The sequence below is a fragment of the Macaca fascicularis genome, chromosome 14 (assembly GCF_037993035.2).
Source record: "Macaca fascicularis isolate 582-1 chromosome 14, T2T-MFA8v1.1".
Lineage (NCBI taxonomy): Eukaryota > Metazoa > Chordata > Mammalia > Primates > Cercopithecidae > Macaca > Macaca fascicularis.
The window spans coordinates 68,743,473-68,749,904 of NC_088388.1; the positions used below are offsets into that span (position 1 = coordinate 68,743,473).

Here is a 6,432-nt window from a genome sequence, read left to right on the forward strand (position 1 = left end):
ACCTCTTGCTTTATTGAATCTATAATCAACCTTATTGCAACCATGGAGAATGAGATATTACCTAGCTCAGAGGTCCACATCACAGAATATGTGGGTGAATCTATCACTACCCTGTTGTGAAGCCCTGTTCTCCAGCCCAGGCATTCTTCCATTCCTAACACAAGCTTCTCCTCCTTTACAGAGATGGGTCTCAGTTGCCTATTTTTATACCTCCCATGTCATGCTGAGTGGGGGCTGGGGTTTGCAGAGAGAAGACAGCTAGGGAACATAATTGCTATGGTAATTGCTTTCTATTGTACAATAAATATAGTCTGGATGTATTGCATATGGTCCCTAATTTTTAATAGAATCCTCACAAAAATGCTACTTTCCCGCGTTCCAATAACAGACTTAGAATGATGGAAAGACCTTCACAAGTCCAAACACAAGCAAATGGCCATATGGCAGAGTTGTTCTTTTTCTGTGTCTCATAAGATTCCAGACAGTATAATCTTAGCAGTATCTATGAGAAAAATCTACCTCAATATATCTTCTTTCTGCATTCACACTCAAAAACTTGATATCTGTGCTTGGTTTAATAAAAATAGTGAGAGTAACTCATGGAGCTGGGTGGTGGTGATGTGTGTTTATGATTGTGTGTGTGTGAGAGAGAGAGTATATGTGTGTGTGTGTGTGTGTGTCAAGAGGTTAAGGGCTTAAAGCAACAATTAATTGGTGATTAGGATCATGTACTCAATACCATAGCTTGAAGAAAAAAAAAAATTCCATAATTCCGAGACTGCTGCTTCATGACTTGAAAAACGATATCTGTCCACTTACCAGTGTGTGTGTGTGTGTGTGTGGGGGGGGGGGGGTTGGCTTCATTGCTGGGAAACACTTGAGATACTGTATTGATGAAAAATGATTTCTCCAAACTAATCATTCTGTTCATAAAACTTTGAGTTTTCAAGACACTCAGGGTCTCTTTCATCCCTGAAGCTTTTTCTCATGGAGGAATGCCACCCAGACATGTGCTAATGCCACTTAGCACATTTTACAACATTTACGTTTCCTTGGGCTCCTTTTCCTTCTTGTTTTCAACCTTCATGCCCCAATCCCTGCCTAACTTCTATTATTTATTTATTTATTTTATGCCATACATCTGCCTTTATTATGAGCAACAGGCGGGACACTTCCAGCAATAGAAAAAAGAGTAATTTACAAAAGCAGGGATTCAATGAAGCTGCTGGTTGTTACTCTTGGTCATTTACATGTAGACGCTGACCCAGAGCAGCAGGAAGAGGACTCCAAAGCCCATGAAGAATGAGGCCATCAAGGAGATGAGGAACTCTTCATAGATATCACAAGTGTAGAGGTGACCTCGTAAACAAAGAACCAGGTGGTGAAGAGCATGCCGATGGTCAAAAGCACTAGAATCAGATGGGGGAAGACAGCCAGGTTCACTGGGCTGTCGTATCTGCTCATGGCCTTGAGCTCCATTTTGCTCCAGTAGGCTAAGCCGCCACTCTGCCACCGGAAGACTTCTGTTATTTCTTAACTTTTGCTTTCCTGATTTCATCTGTGCTCTCTGACTAGGTAATTATATCTAGCGATGTTATCTATTCTGATTCACAGTATCCAGCAGACCTGATTTAATCATCACATTCTTATTATAAGGCTCAACAAGTAATGTTCACAATTTTCCAAAGCCATAGACTGATCATCTGACCTACAAATACTCTAAATTCCTGATCATCTTCCCATTGTTTATGGCTCTGAATGGCTTTTTGTCCAAAGCATCCAGCACCATTTTCATGTGGGTAGTTTCCCCTGCTGGTAAAAATAGTGAACACTTTTCCTTATCCACCCCATACCCCAACAGAGACATGAGATCCACTATCACTGTCTATCTGAGTGTGTTTGAGATCTTCAAAATCTGCAGTGCTGATACCTCAATATGGAATGAAGTGAACCAACAAGCTCTCTCTGACTTTTGTTTACAAGGATTTGCATACATTTTCTGGTGGATACTAGGCTTATTTCTGGGAATATGCAGCAATTTAAAGCATTGTGTCTCATGTCAAAGTCTGCTTTACACAATCTGAGACTAATCTATTTGGTAAGTTTTCCTTTCTGTTAGTCTGTACCCTTGTCATTACAGTGACTCCCATCCTCACTCTAATTTCATCTTTTCTGGGAGTAAGTACTTGGTGGAACATATAGAGGCAAAGAGGAAGCTGGTTTATGCAGCTGAAGAGAGCAACAAAGGAAACAGACAATGCAAACCAGAGTCCGGAACTATACCAGAGATATCTTTCTCTATTCCCATGGATTTTCAGCTTGATTTTTTCCTAACTAGATCTCTCTGCTAGGGAATGAAAAAGAAGATCTAAGATTTTCCCTCTTCTAGGAATTTGCAAAAGAGATTATTCAGAAGCCAAGTTCTAAAGATTTTAGAGAGTCTTTGGGATGATACAGTCTTATACCCCATCACATCTTGACTGATATATTACTGCATTTCCCTCTGAAATCTCCAATAAACCAACTGTCTACTGCCCATTCTGCGCTGCCATTCCCCCTATTGCCTATGCTGAGCCTCCAGGCCAAGACACACTGTAGTCCTTTACTGACCTTTAATGTTCATAAGTCTGTTCATTGTTGCCATAGACGTGACTATGAATCCCTAAGCCTGGTCAAGATACTGGATCCAACACCACCTTTTTAGATTATACCCAGAAGCCAAGCTGCAAAGAACATTAGTTTCATAAACTCCTCCATAAGGCCCACTTCTCTCTCCTCTCTCCTTCTTTATTCTCCCAGCCTGAGGGATTTGGAACTTTGGAGCAGGAGTCCCTAAGGTTTCTTCCTGAATCTGGGTTTGGGAATTAGCCTCATCTCCAGAAATAAGATTTATTTTAAGCATCACATAGGGGTAGAAAAGAAAATGTAGGGAGGATGGCCTTTTTGCAGCAGATTTTTAAAAGAACTTCCAGGAGCTTGTCTTTATATTGAAGCATATGTCACTATAGGATCAGAGCAAGGCATTACATTGATCCTTTAAGAAAGTTTTGCTACCTACAGCCCTTGACCCTACTCTTTTTTCAAAAAAAATTTTTTTTAAGGTAATTGTTAGAGATTTCCCAAGGTTTATTTGAAATGACACACCACTGAAAACATAACTGTTACAGATGATTTGTGGATACAGTACATATCACCTATCTTACTTTAGGACAGTCTGTGAAGATGATATTTTCCTGCTGCAGTTCCTTTATCAAGTGACTTTAGACAGAGATGGGACTGCAAGGGTGACTCAGGTCATGCTAGCACAGGAGAAGCAGGTGCTAGTGTTTCATTTGAACTAGTCGTTGGGCTGGGGTGGAGTGAAAGCTCCCTAGGCCAAGGACATCTTTGCAATGTGGAGAGGACCCAAATTACTGGGTGTGGCTTTTTGAATGTTGAAGACCTTGTCAGCATACTGGTCACCCAGTTTCATCATCACTTCATACTGTTTGTACCAAAGCACCACAGTTTCCTTATGAAACTTGGCTTCAAGGCTGGAGACATTTTTGAAAGTATTAACATAAAATCCAATTTGTCTTGACCATAATAATGGTAACTCTTCTTGTAAGTCAACATTAACCTTCAAACCTTCTCTATGCTTTTTGAAATTCTACTTCTGCCTTAGACAGAGGCTCTCATCCTTCCTCCTGAAGCTCTGTTGAGCCTGATGGGGGTGAGCAGGCACTGTCATAGTCCACCAGCTTCCTGCTGCACTTGGTGATGCGATTCTTCAAGTCAGGAAATTGGTCCAGGTAGTTCTCCAGTGTTAGCAAGGATGCATCACGAGTTTTTCGTGGATATCTTTCCAGAGCACATCACCTTTCTCACCAACCATTTTCACACCTTCCTGCCCAGACCAATCCAGCGCACAGACTTCACGCAGTGACTCAGCTTCGTCAAGGTCTCTTGAATGCCTTTGATTGCTTCTAAACATCCTCAGAGTTCTCTCAGGTCTGGTACCCTCTGCTTCTTGCGGCTTGAAGTTCTGGACATACTCTTCAAACTGTTTGTCTTTTATCTCACCAGTTTTCCCTGGCTTCTGGAGGACCTTTTCTTCTGAGTGGCTGAGTCTCTTCGTTCTTGGTGAAGATGCCCTTTTGATGTTGGCCAGGGCTGTGGATCTGGGAGCTGGGAGGAGCTGAGTGCTCAGTGTGGCTGGTGGCACAGAGGGGCGGGAGGCAGAGGGGAGGATCACGAGGAGGGGTGAGGTCTTTGACCTTACTGTTGATATGTTCTTCTGGGACCATCGGGAGCCCAGAGCTCTGCTCTGTTTCATAAGACTCCACAAAGAGAAACTGCAAGTCCCAGTCTTTCACCTCTCTTGGACTTTTTATCTGGTCTCTTCATCACATCTCTTCAGTATAAGGAAGAACAGAAAGGGAGGAGAGAAACTCAGGGTTGTCAGTCAAATGTGTCCATTTACAGAATTTATAAAATATATTGTTGTCTTAATTATCTTTATACTAGCCTGCTATGGCAGGTTTCAGGATCACTGGACCTAGAGGGTGAGTCAAGGACGATTTTCTTTGATATGGCTTAAATCCCCCTGAATTCATTCCCAAAAGTGCAAGGAAAGAAAGAACAGAATTAAGTAAACATTGCCCATATCGTGGAAGACAATACAGAGAACAATGACAAACAGACAGAAGAACTAACAGACACATACAAAGACATGGATCACTTTACATTTTATTTATTCATTTTAATGAAAAATTATATTTTGTTAAAAATGATCTATGTGAGAGGTTCTATAATACAGTAGGGAATAAGAATTATGTTATGTTTACCATCCTGGAGCACACAGTCAAGAAGTTACAAAAGAGAAAGGCAAATTTCACACATGCTACAGACAGACACACAGCCAAGTTCAGTAAAACAAACAAAATCTTTTGGTCTAATCAGATAAAGATCATTTACTAGCCTGGAAACTATTGTAAAGATATTATTTTATTTTTGTTTTCTCCATGTTATTTATACATCCCAAGAATTCTAAAAAATCCCCACCTTTCTGTGATGAAGAGTAGGTGGGCAGCCATAGATCACTCAGAGTGTCAGTATGACAGAGGCCAGAGATGAGGGACATCTAGCTGGCTGGTCACTGGGTGGCCCCTTGTGTAGTCCAAGCATTTCATACCCTGTATTTTGGTCAAAAGAATATCTTTTAAAATTAATTTAAAACTTGTCATTTGAGTCATGGATACTGGCTCTTCACCTGGCCATAGGACCACAAACCCCCTCTCCTCATGCCTAGACTCTGAACAGAATTAACTTTGAAAGGTATTTGGAGCCAGAAAAGGCCTTTTTACCCTCTAGTTATGAGCATTGCCTCCATCCTCTCGCTTCCTTCCCACCCGCCACATATGACCAAAACTGTTTTTCACCTCTGCTATTTTGCACATGCCAGACACTGCCATCTAGTCTTATCTAGGATGTACCTTTAAACCAGACCTCTCATGCCACTTTACTTTATGAAAATGCATCTCTCTGTTCAGTAGTAACTGGAATTAACTATCAAGACAATAGTCATCTGAATTAGAAATTATATCTCTGTTTTTAAATTATTATCAGTATTATTTGATAACTGTTATTCAAAGTTTTAACTGAAGACACTTCTCATAGAGATACTTTCCCCAGACTCATCATTTTGAATTGAGGGAAATGATTTACTCTCATTGAAGAAATGAGAGTAAAGCTCATTTCTTCACAATGTGCAGTTTTCTAGAAACAGCAGCCAGCTCCATATGAGCAAGAAAACTGGATCTATGTCTGAGGTCAAGAATGCTTTATTCCTATGTATAACAAGACCAACACATGTGGACCATATGGAGGGCAATGAGCATTGACTGAAATATGGGTGACCCAAATCATAGACCCAAGATTTATATATATATAATTTGGTCCACATATATATATTGTTTCTTGTAATATATTATTTCTATAATATTTATACATACACATATACATACATGCACTATTATATATATTAAGTATATAAAATTAAGTATATTAAATAAATATTAAGTATATATATAACTCTGTGTGTGTATGTATCTGTGTGTGTATATATATGTGTATGTGTGTAAGTATGTATGTATGTACATGGTGCCAGCCATAGGCTAATCAATGTGAGTTAATTTACCTGGGAAAACAGTATCAGTTGAGCACTGAGATATGTGCTTAGTGTTGTACATATATTACATCATATACAAATCAGCAATAGACAGGCAGGGTAAAATAATGTTCTAAGTAGCAGAGGGATTGGTTGATTTCCACTGAAATGCTGAGGGATTGGTTAGTTCTCATTGAAATTACTTTCCCTAGTTACTTATGCCAGCAACATTGTCACCCTGTCCAGTTTCCCTGAATTATTCCTCAGAGACCAGCAGAACAATG

General features: G+C 40.0%; 1 pseudogene; it reads right to left on the bottom strand.

Annotated features, from left to right (window-relative positions):
• Positions 1 to 1,246: 1,246 nt before the first annotated feature.
• On the bottom strand, positions 1,247 to 1,479 carry LOC102136631 (dolichyl-diphosphooligosaccharide--protein glycosyltransferase subunit TMEM258 pseudogene; annotated as a pseudogene).
• Positions 1,480 to 6,432: the final 4,953 nt, after the last annotated feature.